At 38.8% G+C, this 22,177-nt stretch overlaps 1 long non-coding RNA gene and 1 pseudogene across 1 annotated transcript; one reads left to right on the top strand and one right to left on the bottom strand.

Moving 5' to 3' along the window:
* The first annotated feature begins 714 nt into the window (after positions 1–714).
* LOC130214947 (uncharacterized) lies at positions 715–11,404 on the top strand. Its single transcript, XR_008835645.1, has 6 exons — positions 715–732; positions 5,346–5,399; positions 5,745–5,793; positions 6,053–6,118; positions 8,063–8,133; positions 11,379–11,404. It is a non-coding gene; the product is annotated as an uncharacterized LOC130214947 (long non-coding RNA).
* A 1,947-nt stretch (positions 11,405–13,351) lies between these two features.
* Positions 13,352–21,918, bottom strand: LOC130214835 (uncharacterized; annotated as a pseudogene).
* Positions 21,919–22,177: the final 259 nt, after the last annotated feature.

Here is a 22,177-nt window from a genome sequence, read left to right on the forward strand (position 1 = left end):
AGTTAAGATGTAAATATAAACTGGATTGTTAAATATAAAGAATACTCATGCATTCATGTTTAATAGATTAACTGTAGAGGATTTTACACATTATGCTCGTCTGAGGAGGTGTGCATGTCTAAACGACATGAAATTTGTCTGTGCACTTGAACCAGACCTGAAGCATTTTATATTTATTATTTGTCAAAGTGTTTTCTGTTCTCATTTTTGGCCAAGATTTCTATTTTCTCTTTCAGTCAAAAACCAAGTCATTTTCAGCTGAAATTGTGGTGCATCCTTAATCTCCGCTCTTTTTCACAGCCTCTTCCCTTTTCTACCTCACTCTTCATCTCTGCCTCCCTCTGCATGTCTGCTTAGTGTGAGAATCAGATGGCGACTGGCGACAGTCCTATCCAATCAGAATTACCCGAACTCTGATAAGGATATTATTACAGCAGTGCTCTGCAAACCTCCCCATCTGTGCATTTAGGTTCAGCCATCATAACTGTTCCCAGGTGAAGAGCTGTGGTCTGGAATAGTCGGAAAAAACAAACACGGGCCTAAACTGTTTTTCTTTCTCTCTCTCTCCTTTTGCAGTCTCACTCGGACTCAAAGCCCGGTGGGCGCAGCACTATGCCCCACTCCACAGCAGACGAGCAGCCACACATCGGCTGCTACAGGCTCCTCAAAACCATCGCAAAGGCAACTTCGCCAAGGTCAAACTGGCCAAACACAATCCTCACCGGCAGAGAGGTGAGGACTGCATTGAGCCCTGAAGAAAAATGCTACTAATTACACTGTTTAAAAAGGCATGTTGTTTATCTGCTGGTGGAATGTGCTTGAATCATTTTTTCTGATCTCCATAATGCAAAATAGAAACCAACATGCTGTTCAAGTTAGCTCATGTCTGATGCCTATTAGATCTGAAAGCAACAGCAGCAGCGCCACCTGAGCCCTCTCAGGAAAAAAAATAAATAATAAAAATAACTAAAACAGGCTGGCCTCTGCTGTACACTGAATGTGATGATGACTATGACCTAACTCTTGCTTTGGCTTGTTGCTCAGGTTACTAAGAATGCTCTGGTTATCAGGTATCTGTCAGGTGTCAAATAAATCATGTGCACATAATTGTTTGGGGTGTAACAGTAGTCACCTTTTCTGTACATTATTATTAGGCTCAGACCGGATCTGCGAACATTGTTTTGCTATTTCTGCAGAGAATTTTTTTTTAAAAATCTGAGGATTTATGCGGAATGATTTTTGGAGTATCATAACTAAAAAGTGAATAGTTGAAATAAAAAAAATAATAGATTTTTAACTTGTATTTAATGTTTACAGTGCAAATCCAATTAGATCCACTTATTTGGTAAACAAGGCAAGTCTCTGGAATAATATATCTACTAAAGACAGGAAATATTACTTTACAACGGCATTGTACATAAATCATAGTAAATTTTTTATGATTATATCATAATAATATTAGTGAAATTAATTTAAATAAATATAATAATTGAATAAATATAAATGTAAACATATTTACACAGTAAATACATAGACTCAATGATGGGCTAAAAATCTGCAGAAATCTGCAGATTTCTGCATGCACAGATTCCATGTGGACCTAATTAATATTAAAGCCTACAGCAGATTCTAATCTATAATATGTTAATTTCTTTTTTTATTAACACCCTAAATGAGGAAAATGAGACATGAAATAACAGGAAAAAAGGGTAATGCTAAGCTTCATGAACAAATAATTATTCATGGATGATTTCACAATTAGGGGGAAATTAAAAGGAATTTGTTTGGGGGATTTGTCAATTATATTTCAATTTTATCTCTTATAAATGCATATTATTGATCTTATATGATTTATACATAAGTGCATTAATTGTTGTAAAAATCATTCTATCTTGTGACAGTTTATAGCCAATCAGTTTTTAATCAGTTCTGAATCTCCAATCAACAGTAGTATCCTTTCATTACTTTACATTGTTAATTTTTTATTTAAACATTGTCATACAAGTTGATAAAGATTTAATTTTTTCGGTTGGCAAAAAAAATACAAAAATAAAAAACATTTATAATCTAGATCAAAATTATTAATACACTTTGAAAGAAATAGAAATAAATAATACTATATTAAATAATACAGCAATAACCTATTTGTCTAATCTATATACTTTCAATGCCCATCAGTTCAAGAGAAGAGTCACCATCTAGAGTTCTCCAAAAAATCATAGAATATTTTTCAAATAGACCAAAATATATGAATTTTCTTTTTTAAAAATAGGTTCTTTTCTAAAGCAAGGCAAGGTTTCATTCTCTTATCCACTGAGATACACCAGAGTCGTGTTTTTTTCATGCAATTAAGGTGCTTGTTACTACTCTACTTCTCATCATCGAAGAGATCGCTGATTTGCTGAAGCATTGTGCAAAAATGTGGTTACAAATTTGAAGGGCTGGGTGATATTGCACAAAAAAATCACCATATCATGTTCATATCATTCGATAAATCGATAATTCTTAAAACCTTTTACCAATACAGTTAGGAATATTAAGATTTTTTGTTATTTAAGCACTGAATTTTAATTTACCAACATTACTAAAGGCAAATAGTTTTATAGTCAAAAACAAAAATATTTAACAAAATATCTGATCTGTTTGTAATAAAAAAACATAAGCGTTAAAGAGACTCTTAAACTGGATACATAAAATCTGTAAAGGTGTGAATAATGATACGGTAAATCTCAAACTCTATAAATTACTCTATTACAAAACAAATGATAATCAAATCTGAGCTTGGGTGACGCAGTGGTGCAGTAGGTAGTGCTGTCGCCTCACAGCAAGAAAGTTGCTGGTTCAAGCCTTGGCTGGGTCAGTTGGCATTTCTGTGTGGAGTTTGCATGTTCTCCCTGTGTTCTGCGTGGGTTTCCTCCGGGTGCTCCAGTTTCCCCCACAGTCCAAAGACATGGTACAGGTGAATTGGGTAGGCTAAATTGTCCGTAGTGTATGAGGTATGAGTGTGTATGGATGTTTCCCAGAGATGGGCTGCAGCCGGAAGGGCATTTGCTGCGTAAAACATATGATGGATAAGATGGTGGTTCATTCTGCTGTGGCATCCACAGATTAATAAAGTGACTAAGCTGAAAATAAAATAAAAAAGAATGAATGAAATCTGAGCTTTCAAGTAAAGGAACCAGCCATCATTATTCAATACATACTGAACATTAAAAATTGAGAAGTTGGATGACTATATTATTACCCCCTATGCTAAAAACTCTTTCAGATGGGGACCTAGTCTCTGGGATGCACAATAAAAGAAACCAAAAAGCCACTCTGGGGACATCCTTATAGGGTTGGGCGATGTCGATCAATTTGGCATCATGCAATGTCTAATGTGAAACATCGCGATGGATGATGGCATCGTTGTGATAGGCGTCGGTTAATTAATTATTCATGAATAATTAATTAATTCATAACAAATTAATTATTTGTAGCCTACCGTTTCAACTACCTGACCCGCATGGTCTTTGTTTTACCCATAACCAAATCCTAAATAAATAAAGATAAGTGACACACAAATTACCGCCTGTCAATCACTTTTCCGAGGGACTCTGGCATGAATAGGCAGAGTGATCTGTGTTGTTATAATGGCGTTGACAAACTTGGTTGCTAAAAAAGGTGCACAACCAACCAACAGTATCTGAGGTTTTCACTAAGATTAATTAGTACAAGCATGAAAGCGAAAGATTAAAACTGTGTTCTGACGCTGTGACATGTTACCTGATAGACTCAAAAGACCGAAGAGTCGTTGGATAGAGACAAGATTAATTAAATATCATGTTTAACAACTATAGTGAGATGCGATCCAGCAGTACATCCTTAATAAACTGTCTGACGTGCAGTGCTCAAAGCATCCGCTAAGCTGGAGCTCAGACGAGCGCATGGCTGTGTGTGTGTGTGTGCGTGCGTTTGGATGGAGGGCTGTTCAGAAATGCTAGATGAAACGCCAGTGTGAATATGAATCGTTTTTGTTCTAAAATGGCATTTTAAAACTAAGATGTATTAGTGTAAAGGGGCCTGAGTGTGTATTTTTCACAAACGGGTTTGCGAAAGGGGGCGGAGGATCGCGATGCTGGCTCAGCATCGTGGCGTCTATCGGCCATCGGCGATGGACGATGGCATTGTCTATCGACCCAACCCTACATCCTCACATACTTTTTAATTTACAATCTTCTCACTGGTGCTATACGGCACTCATTGTTCGCATGTGTTGTTATTTTGACCTGAAGTGGCAAGCGTGAGCGTGTGGTTTTCTTGATTATTACAATGGGCTTTGCGCTCACACTCCCCTGGCGTCTCTTGTAACTAAGCGACTATCAATCGTTTTCTCAGAGGATGACAAGTTAATGGAGAAAAGTAAAATGCACTGCAGTGTTTTGCTGCGCTGTGTTTGTTTGAGGTAATTAGTCTGCCGTTATTACGGAAATGTGTATATTTCATACTAAATGTGAAGCAGATTGGTGAGTTCTACATGCATGAATCACAGTGTGCTTGCCGAAATTGGAAAAGTTCAGATGTTTTCAACTAGGTGCGCCAGGAAAATGCATGTCATATGTGTCGCTTGCACAACATGTGCACGTTGCTGGCATTTGCGCGTCATGCAAGTCGCGCGCCTCTATTGGAAATTACAAACTACACCCTAAGCTTATTAGCATTGTTTCCAAGGTGCACGCTCGGCAGCCACATTTTAGTAAAACTATAACGCTTCATAGCAAAACTACATACCTAATCTTTTTTTTTCGATAATAACAATGGTGATCGTTCTGTAAATAACGATACCGATTTTATTGCCCAGCCCTACTAATTTGCATGTAATTTATGGGAAATTGCCAGCTGTGAATGCAAGCAAATGCCATTCAAGTTCAATTCACCCATACATGTACACTGCGTTGTAAATGAGCTGTTCTTGGGACATTTTCCAATGTAGTTTTCATTCAGTCTCTGATTGCTGCAGCGCACTTAACATTCAGCCAGGCTTGTTTTTGGATCTCTGTGCCTGCAAATATGAGACTGCCTGGTGTCTGAGACACCGATAAGACACCATGTGACTCTTGGCCAAAGAGGTTTAATACCGATAGAGAAAAGGGGGCGAAGGTGAAACTCTTGGTTGGTGTATGTGTGTGCGCGTTCGCCACAGGAGCAGCTCACTTTAATCTCCTCAATGCAGCGCTGTGAATTGTTTCCTGATGATGTGAGATTGTGATCAGTATGAAGGCAGAGCGAGGCTGTTGTGTGTGCCTGCCGCCTCGGGGCTTTTCCCAAGCGTTTACCCTAACCGAACTCTTCACCCTCTCCTTCAGGTGGCAGTGAAAATCATAGACAAGACTCAGCTCAACTCCTCCAGTCTTCAAAAGGTGAGCGGGACCCGTCCTCCTCTGGTTCACTGGGGTCAGATTGCAATTTCAGAAGTTATCGTTTGTTTTCTTTCAACTCTCCCACCCCGGTTAAGTTGTGTCTCTTCCTGTTGCTTCATGACTTTCAAGACGCAAAACGTTTTCTCTGTAGAGCCCACAGCAGCTAATTATAGGAAATTAGACTCAAATACTTCCTGAAATGAAGAGTCTGTTGGTTGGGGGGCCGGTGGGGAAGTTTATAACCACATCTTACTCATGTGTTCACAAGCCTGAAATATTTACTCTGTGAAGGAAAAACACATCATCTGTTTGCCACACATTGACATCTTCTGTCTCCATTTTCAGCTATTTCGGGAAGTGAGGATCATGAAGCTCTTGAATCACCCAAATATCGGTGAGCTTAGCAGACAGACAAATCGCCCTTAAGTCTCTCAGCTTGAATCTCCAGGTTTCCCCTTTTTATTTGGGTTCATTAATCCTTGTCCAAATGTCAGTGTTTTTTTGTGCAACTGGATTTGGTGAGCGTGAAACCTCTTGAGAATAACTCTAATACAATATATTTTTTTAGAGTTTATCCAACAATGCTGATTTGTACATTTAAATAAAGGAAGATGTCACATTTTCACATTCTTTTCCCTCTTGTTCTCATGCAGTGAAGTTATTTGAAGTGATTGAGACTGAGAAGACCCTCTACTTGGTGATGGAATATGCCAGCGGAGGTCAGAGCTCGTCCAAACTCATTCTAACCTCCTTTTGTCCACCCCCTCCACAAGCAATAATGTTTCTTTCTCACTATGCAGGGATGTTCAGCTGTTCTGTAAACACCTCGACAGTTTACAATAAACAGGATGTGACTATAGTTCTGATCACTGTCCCTGTTAAATATCAAATTTAGCTTCTTTTTTTTTACTCAAATCAAAATGCACTGTGAAATGAAGAGCAAATATTACTGCAAATGAATGCATGAGATTCTTTAAAAGATCAATCTAAATCAAATCCATCTGGAATGTTTAACCAAAAAGTATAAGGATAGTCTTCTCAGAAATGGTCATTTACACCACACAAGCTTTTTTCAGTCTTGTGCAGAAAATGTGGTAACTAATTGTTTTGGTTCCCATTTACGTTTTTTTAGTTCCATTCATGCAATGCAAGTTATTGTGAATTGAAACCAACCTGCTTTGTTACCAACATTTCTCACAACATTCCTTTTACAGATTTAGACATGCATACAGTTTTGGAACAACATCTATAAATCCAGGGTGACTGCAGGGTCTTAAAGTCTTAAAATATCTTAAATATCAAAAACTACATTTTAGGCCTTTAAAGAGTCTTAAATTGACTGAAATATTGGGCTGCAGGTCTTAAATCATTTTAAACGGGTCATAATTTTGCTTTGTCCAAATAAAGCTACTCAATCTATCCAATGATCAGCAATACATCTCAATAAAAGTTTTAATGTTCACAACAGCTTTTGGACGTTTTACAGCAAAATCCCCAAACAAAATTCCCTAATCAGGGAAAGGAAACTAAAAATGATTACACGATTACTCATGATAATAACGGGCCATTAGATAAAAAATGCTTAGTGTTTAACGCTGTGTAAGTCTAAAATTTCATTCTTAAGCCCTGCTCACACTGTGAGATTTCAGCCACGATTTAGTCATCTGAGACAAGTTTGGGAAATCCTAAAAGATTCCTGAAATCTTAGGCTAAAATCTGTGATCTTTGAACGTTGGTTTGACATGGTCACAGACAGCCGCTTGGTGCCCGTTTGACAACAGCTGCGATGAGCGTCAATCCTAGAACCAATTGGAGCTCAGAATTATGTGACGCAGACCATGCGACATTTTCAAACGACTGCAGGGAAATGTCAAAACAGTTTTTTCTTCCTGGTTTTATTATTGAGACACTCCATGTGCAAAAATGCCACTACAGATTGTTTACGTTTGCTGTGAGGAATCATTTCACAGCGCAGGATAGTGAACGTGTCACGGGTGGATGACATCAAACTTTAGGGGCGTTTTCTTTTGTCTTTGGCGCATCTTCATTGTCGTTCAGTCTGACTTTATGACAGCTGAGATCAGTGTGACATGGGAGCCATGTTTGTGCAGTCTGACATGCTACAATCATTCATGATTATAAAAAAAATGCACAGTTTGAGGCGGCCTTTAATGGTCTTAAAAGGGTCTTAAAAAGTCTTAAATTTGCAGAAACCCTGAAACCAAATAAGTGATATAATACATATTTTGGGGTGGGATATCTGTAAGAATATCTAAAATTTATTCTATTTGTGTGGTTCTATTAGCTCTAAATGTTTTTGTTTTCTTTACACGAACATTGAGAGGATCTTTAGGGAACAGCTGCAAAAACATCCTGCTTCAGAGACAGCATTTCATTGGAAACTCAGAGACTCTATTTTGTATGTCATGTAAATACAGTTCAGAGTCCAATACTTTGAATTTGACAACTGTAAGTTTGTTGCGTCAGTCACCTAAGGCTGTTTATTTGTTTTTCAAGTTCATAGTAAAGTACTGCTCATAGTAAAGCTTAAAGTAAAGTAATATGGGCTTGGATCATGCTAGAGCCAGACCTTTGCTTACTTTTCTTAGTTTGTGCAGCTGTTTCTTTTCTAACCGTGACTTGTTCCTCATCTTGGTTTGCAGGTGAGGTGTTTGATTACCTCGTAGCCCACGGCAGAATGAAAGAGAAAGAGGCCCGAGCCAAATTCAGACAGGTGAGATGCTGTGCATTTGGATTTTTATTCGCTCGCTTGTGCATATTTGATATTACTGTTGCATGAGAACAAAGCACCATAAGGCACTATAAACACATCAGCGGTCTAGTTTTAATATTTAATGCTGATATAGTGGATGTATATGCATGGTATAGTTGGTCTGATCACAGCTAAATGTAGTTCAAACAAGATGTAATAGTCTGAGAGTTCATACTTCTTTTTTCAACCAATAACTTAGTCATGCCAATAAGTTGTAATCGTTTGGGTTTTTGTTTTGGCAAATTGAGTGCTAATGAGAGACTGATGTTTTAAAGGCACATAAAACAATGTTGGACGATATTAAAGGACAACTTTTTGTTGAAAAAAGTTATTTCGGTTAAACAGCTTAGTTGAAAAACCTTTTACAAACTGCTCATTCATTGTATGCAAGAAAAATTGGTCTGCATTGGTATAGCGAACAGGTTACACATTGAGGTTACTGATTTAAAATGTAGCCTATTGATTTCTTCATATAAAGCAGTGATTCTTAACCTGGGGGGTTGAGAATTATTTCAAGGGCTCGCGAGAGTGCTTTAAAAATTGTGCAATGTTCAGTGATTTTAATATATATTTTTCAGTATTACAAGTAACAGCTAATATTTTCTGATTTTTTTAAAAAATATATTACTGATGAATTCATAAAGTATTTAGGACACATTCAGGCAGAATGCATCTTTGCACTTGAAACGCAGTACTCAGGAACAGTTTAAAACTGTTGTCATGTCAACTTGTTGCAGTAAACAAAGCCCACAACGTTTGCCCCGCTCTTCTTATTGGCCCACTGCTCTAGAACTGAACGCGAATGGATTGGTTAAAATCAGTTGTCAATCACTCAGTCAACGCCTCCTGCCTTCAGATGATAGGAACTACAACCGCAAAAATGTAAAGCACAGAAGATGCAAATGAAAACAACTCTGACAGATTAAGTTTTAGAAACCACCTAAAGCTACAAATAATGGCACATCTGATTACTGATCATGTGCTGAATGTTAATCCACCATCTACACTTATTGAAGAGTGGATAAAAGACTTCCATTGGCTTCAAGTCCGCTATGAAATAACTAAAGCATTCACTGTAAAGTCTGTGGGACGGAAATTTCAGGTAACTGTTTGCCACATCTACACATTTTAAGCACAAGAGGTTCTGTTTAATCCTTCATTTAATTGCCAGATGCTGTCAGCCTTGAAAGTGGCAGTTATAGATAAATTTTAATACCACGTACACCATCGCAAAACGGCTTGCACTGACTAAGATTAAACTAATATTGCAGCTCATGAAAAGAGCGGTATTGCTATTAAAATTACGTATGCAAATAAGGTATATGTCAAAAGCATCTGTGCAATATCAGACACCACCCGTGAGAACAGCACACTATCGTTAACAGATTCATTCATGTCAAGCTGTGCGTGCAGGGCCGGTGAGCGGTCCGTGTATCTTTTGGTCACTCAATTATGTTATAAAAATGTATTTTCTTGTGGTAACAGGATTTCGTTAAGACATAGTTTCCTCATGCATGCATATATTTTTTGCTTGTTAGTTTTGATTATTGATTTCAAATGCAATAAATCTGTTTATAAAACTTGTAGTAACGGTGCGACAAAATTTTGGCTGGTGCGTCTACATTTAAAAAGTTAGGAGCACCAGTGCTACCAAGCCAAAATGTTAATTTCGAGCCCTGTAATGTATAGTAAATATAGTTAAAATATTGGGAACAGCTTAAAGTTACTTTTATTGTTTGTCTATGCTTTGGTATTAGGGGGTCACGAGTTCTTGACGATCTTACATTGGGGGTCGCTGGCTTAAAAGTTTGAGAATCACTGATATGAAGGAACACTTCTTTCCAGTCCTATAATGGCCTATTTCCACTGAGAGGTACAGTACGGTATGGGTCGATACGGGTCACCTTTATCAGGCTTGTTTTTACTGCCAAAGGGTACCCTTTTAGTGGGTGTGGTGTATGACAGAAAGTTTCAGACAATGTCATTTTTACTTGAAGAAATGTCACAGTAAAGCCGTACGGGTCGTTCACATATCATATAAGAAGCACTTCTCACAAAACAGATGCTTTATACACATAAATGCATATATATTTTATATAACAAGCTGTCTGTATAAACACACACACATAGACACACAGCCCACAGCACCACGCTCTCTCTCATTCACACACATACACACACACATAGACAGCACCAAGCCAACGATGCACATCATCACGCTCTCTTTCTTAGGGATGACCCGCATGTGAACGCACCCATCCATAATATAAAACCACAGAAAATCTCTGGTAATAACTCGATATGAAATGTATTTTATAACCTCTCATCTGTGTCTTTAATCTTCAGCAGCACATGTAACTCTGTCAGAGAGTAATTCCATCATTCTGAGTTCATAATAGTCCAAAAGGCTATGATAATAGTTAAACATGGCAGTTTGTTAATGTTTTATCTTGCAGAAAGCATCTTCTGCTGCAGTTTTTTTCCGGCTTCTCCTTTGTTTTTTCGCACTTCACTCTCGCGTATGTCCCTTTCTAAAAGAATCGGATGTCAGAAACGCTTCAATAATCACCTTAATAATATGAGCTTAAGAAGTTTATTTGAAATATAGATGTGCGGCGAGCTCTCTGGAGATCGTGAAACCGCTCGCAACAACAGAACACGGCATATTTTGTTCTTTTTGGCTTTGTGGCTGTTCATCAGGATGACGACAAGGTTTGTTTGAGCTCGGGTTGACCATAGCTTGTTATTATATGTATATAGTATTACGATGTAATGTCACGGCTGTGTTTTTAAAAATGCTGCTTCCTTTGTTTTCATTCTCCTGCTTCTGTGAGTGACGTATCTCTGTAAACCAATAGCATTTAGCTGCGTGTCTAGCTTCGCCTTTTGGTACCCTTTTTACCGTGGCAGTTACCCTTTGCAAGTGGTGACCAAAAAGTAGTATGGTGCGGTTTTCTTTTAGGTAGCCTTTAACAGTGGAAACGACCATAAATGTGCAACGAACCATACCATACTGTACCACTCAGTGGAAATGGCCCATAATTCCCTTGTCTCTATTTCCAATTCAAAGCTCTGCATTTAAATGGCACCAAAATCTGCTGGTACGGTAGGTTACACTGGATTTCAGTATCAAACTCTAGCTTGAGCTATTCGCTTTAGAAGTCCGCTTGTGTGCAGTAATCCTTTGTCTGTGCTTGTGTGTTCAGATTGTATCAGCCGTGCAGTACTGTCAGTTGCCTTAACTTATTGGGTTTTACAGTACTCAATTGGTTTTAGTTCTCTTCATTTATTGGGTTTTACTGTCCTCAAATTGCCTCATTTACTCAAATGGATTAAGTTCACAGAACTCATTAGGATTTTTAGTGAACTTAAATGGTTTATTTCAATCAGTTTGCACAATGGTTTGAGTTACCTTAACTTTTTGGGTTTTACAGTGTGAGTAAATAAAGACAGAATTTTCATTTTTGGGTCAACTATCCTTTTGAGCAGCGAACAGAATATAAAATGGTAGCAAACCTCAATGCTTTAAGCTACACCTGCACACTTTCACTTGTCATGCAAAGTTTGCATGAACTACACATATCTACCTATCAACTTGATGTGCAAGTCTAAATGTAAATCCAAACAAATCTGAAGAGAGAGAGAGAGGGTCATGACGATGACTTGGCTTGGACGGCTCCAATCACAGTAATTCGCACAGTAATAACAGTGTAGATATTCCATATTACACCAATTTGAAACAGCTTGCTATTTGAATCCACACATCCTTCTCCTCCTAATTCCTTAACATCATATGCAGCTAAAAAGCAATCCCAGCCAACAACTTTGTGTTTAATAGACATCTAATAGAGCTTGGCTAATACAGCTTGGCTAAAACAAGGCTGAACTTGGGCTGTCAGTGAAATCTAATAGACATCTAAGATAGCCCAAAACTAGACTAGTAGAAAACTAGAAAACTTAATAGTCAAATAGACAGATTAGACAGACTTAATAGTGTAGTCATTCATTTCTGTTTATTTGACGACTAGTTTAGTTTTGGCCTTCTTAGACGTCTATTAGATTTGACAGCTCAAGTTTGGCCTTGTTTTGGCCAAGAGGACTATGTTTAGACGTCTATTAGACATCTTTTAAAAACAAAAAATGCTTGCTGGGATAAATCATACAGAAAGCACACAAAAATAATCTGTGTAAATGTAAGCCATTGCACTGCTTGCACAAAGTAAAATCACAGTAATAAAAAGAATATAAACAAATTGTACTGTTTTCTCTATTTGCTCTAAAATGTTTTTTCATAGCACAGTGCTTAGTACAAACTGCCCTCTGTCCGATTTCACAAGCAAATAATACAAAAAAAAGGGTTTTTGGATTTCATTTGCCATAAATGGCTGGTTCATGCCCCATGAAAAATATGTCCATTAGTAAAACTTAGTCTGTGCAAATATAAATGAAATCACTTCCACTTCTACATCAACATTATCATCAGTCTCTATTGCAACATCCCACACAAAGACGCCAAAGATAAAGGATGCGAGATGTAAATCAAGTAACAAAATAGCTGTATCAAAAAAATTCAAAGGCAAAGAATTTCATGTCATTGGAGAATTTTATAAATAGTTGGCAGCTAATGCGAAGGTAACCCAAAAAAGCACTTTGAACTGATCACCGAAATCAAATATACTCTGTCTAGAAAAGTTCTGTGCACAGTGGAAAAGGAGTTTGAAGTTTGCTACAGCTTTTGGGTCTCAAATGCGATGCATGTCACAGTTCTGAGAGTCTCAAAACATTGGATCTTCTTCTGCGCTTGACAGCCAGAGAGTTCTTTGATTGCAGTTGTTTTTTCTCCAAATACCTTTGACAACTTTTGTGTTTAGCCAAGCTTCATAATAGTAATACTAATTTAAGCAAATCAGGATATTATTGTGGATTAAAACTTGACATATCATTAGCAGATTAGAAGAGTTGGTTGCCAACTGTCTGTAAGTGCTATTTATATGAAACCGAAAGACTTAAGAGTGGATATAATTTAATTAAATTGACTACGTTCCGTTATTTCGTTGAGACTCTTTTGTTATTTCTACCATCTCTCTCTATGTCTTCAATCTCAAACTGCTTTTATATTTAATCTCACTCTCATCTAATCCATTATTACCTTCACTAATTTATCTTTTTTAATTTGTCTTCCATGCTCCACAGTTTTAAACTTGTGTTTCCAGGCCACTCAGTTTGGGGGTGAGGATTCGAGGTGTTACCCCAGAGTTGAGGTCCCTCTCGAACTCTAGCAGCTGGCCCATGAAGTTGAGGTTGGGTGACACTATTGGTCGGCGGCCCCGCACATACTTATAGGCATCAGTCATGGTCATGAGTGTGTGCTTCATCAGGTAAGCAATGACAATAGTTGCTGAGCGGGACACACCTGCTTGGCAGTGAACAAGAACACCCCGTCCACACTGGTGAGCTTCCTCTGAAATAAAATAGGGAAAATAATGAATTCCTATTAGCTATAAAGATGTTCTGATATTTATTAACATTATTTTCCAGAACACAAACCTACAGTCTTGATGACTCATCTTGCACTACACAAATTGTCATCCAATCAAATGCTATCTATGCCAAATCAAATGCCCTACTTCCATAGTACCACCTGTACTGGACTAGCCCAAACATGTCCAAAACTCTTCCTGGTGGGTGGATGTCCAGCAGAGTTTACAACCAACACTAACAAGCCTGAATCTGCTAATCATGGCCTTCAGACTTACTAAAACTTTCAGGTACATGTGTTGGAGCTAAATCTGCAAAATTATGTCCCATCAGGAGCAGCATTGGACACCCCTGAACTAAAAATCATTGTTCCATTGCCAAAGGCTATTAACAGTTTTAAAAAAGAAAGAGACGTGCATTTTGATACACTTTATCCATACCAGGACATTGTAATTTGGTCTGGTAATGTTTAAAATACAAAAGAGTTGACAAGTTCTCTTACCGATAAACTCAAAAACCTCTTCGAAATACTGTCGCAGGTTCTGCTTGCTGTTGTCAGTAGCGGGGAGCCTTTTGTAACGCACCAAGCCTGTGTCCAGATGATAGAGGGGAAGATGGGTGGTGACATTGACCACAAAACCAATATTGAGATGAAGAAGTAGATCCAGATCCTGTGCACTCTCTCGTTGCCCAGAAAAAGGAAAGGTAGGATGGGACTAATCACAGCATTCTCCACATCAGGGTCATCACACTCTCCTCAGACAGTGATGCTGGGAGTGAAGAGGAAAGAGGGAGCGAAAGGTGCACTGGCAAAACAAATAATAAAACACAACGTTGCTTAAATTATTTGTATAATGAGGTAAGGATGTAAGGTTTTTTAGACTCTTTTCAATGGTTTAGATATGGCACAGGTTAAAATGCAGCTAAAACATGATGTCATAGAGCCCTTATGTAAGAAATCGAATAGTTCTACTAATTTTAATCCCTCCTCCTTATCTTCCTGTTTGAAGTCTCTTTGCCATAGAATGGCTATTATCCTTTAGTTCTTTCAAAAAAAACAACTTAAAACCTGCAGACTGAACTTAGTTATATAAATACATCATCAAGGGTAATGTAACTCTAGCAATCTTTGGAAGCTAGGCTAACAAGGATTATGCACCCAACAGATTAACAGAATAATTTTAATTTGAATACTATCAGTGCATAAAGCCATACAGCCTAATGGAAGATGAGAAAATGAAATCAGGGTCAGTATATTCATGTGGGATTGACAATGTGGAGAGACTGTGCGCGTCTTTCTGAGCAGTAAATCGTTAAAACCACATTATATAGATTTCATTCAACCTGATGTATACTTGTACATTAGTGTCTTTACCTCTTCCATTTTCCTCATCTTGTTCTCGGTTGAGTGAGTTCAGGACCAAGTGGAGCGACTGTGTGGAGGGTAAGGTGTGTCCTCCTTCCCGCTCTCTCTGTTTGGGCTTAGGCTTGATAAGTGTGGTAGGAGCAGAGGGTGGGGGCGAGAAGGATGGAGGCGAATCTGGAGAAGGAGAGCGCAGGGATGGGGATTGTGGAAGCACTTCATCATCAAACCCGTTGCCATCCCCCATGCAAGCATCTGCTCCTTTGTTCCATAGCCTCTTGAGGGAATCTCTGCCCTGGTCCCCACTACTCCCTGATCCAATAAAGTCTAAAACTGCCATCTTGCCTTGCTGGAGCCTTCTTCTTCCTGCTTGATCTGTTAACTGGGAACGAGTGAACTCCATAAGATTCCGGCAGTCAAGGATTACAGGATTGCCACCATTGCCACTATTTTGGTTGTGGCCCATGCAGGTCCTCCCTGAGCCCATCCCTGAATTGTGGTGGATAGGTTGGGTTTTCGAACGAGTCATCTTCTTTGCTAGTTCCTCTGGCCAAATTGTGCGTACACTGTAATCGTCATCATCAGGCTGATATCCTCCCATGGTGTGTGCACCAATATTGTGGCCCATGTTAGGAGGATTCCCTCTGTGTGGGTTAAAGGTAACTACAATGGGGTCACTACTGCAGTAGCTGCATGTGGAGCTGCCAGTTTGACTTGCTTTAGGATTGCACCCACTGACGCAACTCTGGAGCGCTCGAAGAGGTGCAGATGAGGACAAGGGGGCACAGGGTAAACAACCCCCAACCAGTTTCTTACGGAAAGCAGCAGGGCTCTCAAAGCCTCCCGCCTCCCCAGAACAGGATGCACAACCTAAAGGTCTAAGCAGTCCTGTACGACAATCTGAGACAGTGCTGTTGGAAGAGGAGGTGTTGGTGGTGGAAGCAGTTGATAGACACCCTCCTAAAGTCTTCAGTCCCATGGTTCCGCCACCTCCGTTGGTAGCACTTGTTCCTTGGGCGTGGGAAAATGAAGACGATGGGCTTGTATTATGACTGTGGCAGCCAGCCGTGTGACCTCTACCTCTTCTACAACGCACCAACCTCCAACAGCCACAGGGGTGGGAAAAGTCAATCGTACATGTATGGTCAGGACTGGGGAAGCCTCCCCGGGAAGATGTAGGTGAGAGAGGCAAGGCGTGAAGAATTTGTGGCCGATGTTCTCTAATTCGTGACGAACGGGGCTGACTGATGGCTGGTAGGAGGAAGGGGCTCTGGAAGGGAGTGAGGGTGGGACAGCAGGGTACTGAGGGTTTAGGATGGCAGCATGAGGTAACGGGGCTGAACTGTGGTGACGGGATAGGCTGTGGGTGTGGGCAGCTGGTGGCCGGGTCCCAGTTTGGAGTTTTCTTTGTTTCCAATAGATGATGCGTCCCTCTCACTATGCAATGGGTAGCTGGCAGTTGCAGAGCAAGACTTTAAAGACAAATCTCTCTCTCTTGTAGGTTTGGATTTTAACTGCTGTCTTTGAGCTGGTACAAACTCCAATATTCCTCCAGGATACTGTAAGTTGGTTCGTAAGATGGCTACTGTGCGGAGTCCTGTTTTGACTCTGATGATGGTTCTGATGCTTCTCCACTAACTCGGAAGACTTTCCTTTACATTTTCTGTCGCCTTGCCCAGAATCCAAGTGCAGGGACACCCTTTTAGTTCTGCTCCCTTTGATGCTTCCACTTCGGGTAAGACTACTGCTGCGACCTTTTTCTATGTAAGATCCACCTCTTCCACCTTTGTCCAAAGACACTTTAATGTCAATGGTATGTGTGTGTGAGGTCTGGGACCTAAAGTTACAGTCCCATTGCTGTGACAATGACTAGCATTGTGGTCGCTCTCCTCAAAGAGAGCACCTCGTTCCCCTTTATCTCTCTGAACATGGGACGCTGCCTGCGCTTGCATTCTAGAGACAGGTAGTTGGAACCTGGATAGGAACGGGGTGGTGGGGGTTGGGGTTGTGGTAAGCGGGGTGGAGGCTCGTTGTGAGTGCCTGGGCGGTGTGAGGAAGACTGTGATGTGGTTGGAGGAGAGGCCACACGCAAGGCCAAACTTTTAGGGCGCTGAATAACCACAATGCGCTCGTCAAGAGGGAGTGGAGGCATCTGGGGCTGAGCAAAGCTGTGTGATTTGGAAAAGGGAGAAAAAAGACAAATGGATCTTACAGTGCCCATTATTTTTGTACTCATATAATTATAGAAATATGCACATAAAAGACATATTTGTTACTTGACTACTGCACACACAGTTAATTTTAGTCACAGCACACAAAATTACATAAACAATTGTGATGAGTTCGACACAGAAGGCAATCTTCTGTTTTCAGTCATTCACAACCTTTCTTGTAATTAAACACTGCGAAACAATAAAGAACAGCACACAGGGTACATCACAAACTTGTCAAATCCTGATATAACAAGAAAACCCATTACCCTTTTAAGATCTATTAAAAGCATAAAGTAGGACATTCATTACGACCAACACATGCAAACCATGTGAAAAAAGTATAAATTAGGGGACAGCTTCGTAATGATGTTGCATCAGGAAAACACTGACATAATTTGATATAAAATTCTGTAGTTTATATTATCACCATTGTCTTGATATGAATTTATACAGTTTATCTTGAAAACATGTTAAAACATGTTCAAACTTGTAATGGAATGGGTTATTGTTATACTATGTCTAATAATAGATACATTCTGGTGCTCTAATAACCCCTCTGCAAAGCAGAGCACTTCAGCTCATTATTCTAAATGATGACCATTTGAAACATTACCATTCAACATTATGGAATGTCAATGGAAAGTCCATGAGAATGTTAAAGTAATATATCAGTCACCATTTACTCCCCTCCAAACCCATAAACCTTTCTATCCTCACTGAAACAGAAGAGGTCTTTTCTGAGCAACTGCAATAAATGGAGTCTTAATAATGATGTAATTACATGAATTTGACATGAAATATAATGTACAAGTCATATTAACCACTCTAATAATGCTTTAGTGTCCTTTATGAAAGTGTGAAAAACAGGCTTGACTTTTCTCAGTGTGTATTCTATGGAAGAAAGAAAGCAATTTAGGTTTGGAATGGCAGGAGAATGAATGACAAGCGTTTTCAATTTTATTCCTTTAGGAATAAGTACCAACGGATAAAATCCAAAAGAGAGAACAAAGAAAATGTGTACGTAAAGAAAAACAAAGCAGCACAGAGAGAACGGTTACATGATGTGACATGGCTGGATCATCCATTGACCTCATGTATGAGGGAGGCATGCACAACAGTACTTCAGACATATACCCACCACAACACACCCACACACACACATAGACCCCAGGACAGAGCCAGCACATGCATACATTCACGCACAGAGCCTGATGATGGTATCCTCATCCTCTTTGCTTTTTTCAGTCTTGCCTTTTGTAGCCTGTGGTGGTGAAGGGGGTGGGTGGTTACATTGACCCAGATTTGTCATATTGCAAGTCAACATCACTCCAATCACTTTAAATCACATGAAACACCTTATCAGCAGTATTTCACACACAGACCCCATGTGTAATGTTTTTTTAAGTGAATCACGTTTGAGCAGAAACAGCATCACATGCTTGAGCGTCAGCCTCTGTCAGAGATGTACAGCATCAGCATTGATGAGCTCAGGTATCGGCTGAGTACCAACTACAAACAATGATTAGGTTTCACTGATATCACCACAAAGAACAGTGTGTGCGTGCTTGTACAAATACAGCAATGTTGCAACAAAATGATAGCTGATGAATGAAAACAAACATGATCTGATTTGGTGTGTGATATTACAGAAAGGCAGTCGTGGCTAAATGTGTCCCTTCCATTTTATAATATCATCCATGACTGATGTAAACAGAGAAATGGAGAGAAAGTTTCATATTTGGCAAAGCATAGAAGTTCATATATGAATATGTTCATTTTTTGAATTAGTAAAAGGGTAGTTAATTTACTCTTCTTCAAGGCATCCGAGCTGTGAATCCTTTTTTTCTTCAGTAGAACATTAAAGAAGATTTTTAGAATATACACTACCTGACAAAAGTCTTGTCGCCTGTTTAAGTTTTAGAAACACCAAATAATAACTTGACTTCTAGATGATCATTTGGTATAAGAAGTGGCTTATATGAAAGGCAAAAGCCTCTAGAATATGCTGATTTTAACAAATAAAAATATGATAATGCCTTGATTTTTTATTATTTAATTATGACAGGAAGGTCTGACTTTGCTAAGACAAAAGTCTTGTCACTTAACAGAAATAATGTACAGTATAGAATAAAGTCATAGTGCAGTGGAAAATTAATATTGTGTTGACTCCCATAAGCATGACGACTGCATCCATTTATTCTTGCAGGACTTCTAGAGCTCATCTTACCCATTACATGCTCAATAATATTCATGTCTGGTGACTGGGCTGGCCAATCCCGGAGCACCTTGACTTTCTTTGCTTTCAGGAACTTTGATGTGGAGGCTGAAGTATAAGGAGTGCTATCCTGCTGAAATATTTGCCCTCTCCTGTGGTTTATAATGTAATGGGCAGCACAAATGTCTTGATACCTCAGGCTGTTGATGTTGCCATCCACTCTGCAGATCTCTCGCACGCCCCCATACTAAATGTAACCCCAAATCATGATTTTTCCTTCACCAAACTTAACTGATTTCTGTGAGAATCTTGGGTCCATGCGGGTTCCAATAGGTCTTCTGCAGTATTTGTGATGATTGAGATGCAGTTCAACAGATGATTCATCTGAAAAATCTATCTTCTGCTACTTTTCCAAATGATCAACTAAAAGTCAGGTTATTATTTGTTGCTCTCACTACTGGGATCAATGACTAGACTTTTGTCAGGTCGTGTATTATGCAAGTCAAAAATTATCAGCATTTTGAAATGAAAAGGTTAAAACAATACAGAAAAAACAAAACTAATGCCTGCTGATACATTGAGGTCTTATGAAGTAAAAATTATCATTACATTCAATAAACTGAACATCTTTAACCCGTTTTCAAGCAGTCCTGAGAGTGTTCATGACAGTCTGAAGCACAAGCTTCATGATGCATGATGGCATAAGCCCATTTGAAATGCTGGGAATCTGTGAAGCATCAGTCTTCCTGAATGTAAGCATACATGCATAGGCTGCAGCATCCCAGATAAAGACAAGCATACTTGACAAGCAAGTTTTCTTCTTCTCCATTGAATGCTAATATCATCAGTTCACAAACTGTCATAAGCATGCTCAAGATCATGAGGTGAGGCTGTGGATTAAAAGTAGTCATGTTATAAATTATGTTCAGTTTCTTGCAATGATCGATCGTTTTGCTCAACAATTCACCAAGGAGTGATGGGTTTTTATTTTACGTTTGTCAGTAAATATACATATATTATATATCTATATATAATATATATATATATATATATATATATATATATGTTTTTTATTTATTTATTTATTTATTTTTTTACTGTTAAAGTGCCAGTAGCCATTGACTTAAATTTTAGGAATTGCCAAAGGATGTTTTTGCCACAGTTTTTGCTAAACATCTACTGAAGAAAAATCGGCAACTACATCTCAGATTGTTGAAGATTGTCTGAAGGTGAGTAAATTAACATAACATTGTCCTCACTGGCTTCACTGTCCATTTTAAAGCTATATTAGGACAAATTAAAAATGACAATATGTCACATGAGTTCACGTGAATTAGTCAACTAGAATGACCTCACACCCAAATCAATGTGTAATTACAATTTTAGTGTTTTGTCAAATACTGATTGTTAATTTGGCCTATTTCAACGTGTAAGCAAGCTTCATACAACAAAGTGCCAGAAAGCCCAGATAGGCTACTAACGATAAAATTAACGTCTTAAATCTGCACACACATTCACGTGGATCATTTCCAGGCATGTTTTACATTGAAGTCTGCGACAGAAGAATCTAGGCCCGCTAACTATTCGCCTAATTAAATGGCTGCTCTTTTAATCCATTATAAAATTGTGGAAAGAGGTAAACATGATAAGGAGGTGAAATCCAGCGGAATGATTTCGCGCATCGTCACACGTCATTACGTTCATTGCCCCTAAATTTACAAATTCTCTCACTTGAAAGCAGAATCACAGCAGTCAACACGAGCCTTTGTTTCTCCAAGCAAAATTGCCCCTAATACGACACCTAAAAATACGCTTATACAGACGGTTCACAAAATAAGTATTACTCATAGAACAATGTCATCTAAGCCGAACTACTCACTGAAATAGAATACAAGAGCGTCAGCCACATAATTCCAACTGTATCGACTGTCACTTTGTTAGGCCATACTGAAGCTGTCGCGCAATTTCGGATACGCTATTAACGTAACTCAGTGTATTTCCACATCTGGGCTCAATTTTACCACCATTTAAATTTGTATTGCTAAGATAAATCATGCTAATTATATTACCGATGGAGCTGCGTTATAATTATAACGATTTGCTAAACATTTTGGTGCGTTATTTGCTTTATAGCTAGACAAGGTCTAGGATTTCCGTTGTATTTTATTATAATTCATTATTAATAAAAACAATAGCTGCATATGTTTCCCCTTAACGACATTTTGTTGAAAACAATAACAAATAAACACAAAATAAGTAGCCATTAAGCATTCTTTATAACCAGGAAACACAAAGCATATAAGGCCTAAAAAAAATAAAAATAATAAACGACTTACGTTATAATCTGTACGTCCGCTGTATCGTCATTGTTTGTGATAAATTAGGTCCTTGTGTTTCTCAATTCCGCTCCAGTGCCGCGAGACATTTACATAGCTGCAGTTATCTATGGTCTGCCTTAATGTGCGGGTTACGTTTTAAAAATCCAGCGATGACCATCAGCGTATGACATGGCAGTTTATCCTCATAATGCTCAAAGCGCTTGTAATGATCAGTTTGCACAGTTAACACAATAACAATGTGTACGACAGCGCAATGCAACGTGCGCTTCTGTGTACTGTGCGTGTGCATGAGACAGCGCGCTGTGTGGGGGACGGGGGCGGGGTTTCTGTGTAGATGACATCATTCTAGGCCAATGACAAACTAAATGTGATGAAATGATGCCTGGTTAACGTAGCT

Source organism: Danio aesculapii, chromosome 21, assembly GCF_903798145.1.
Source record: "Danio aesculapii chromosome 21, fDanAes4.1, whole genome shotgun sequence".
Lineage (NCBI taxonomy): Eukaryota > Metazoa > Chordata > Actinopteri > Cypriniformes > Danionidae > Danio > Danio aesculapii.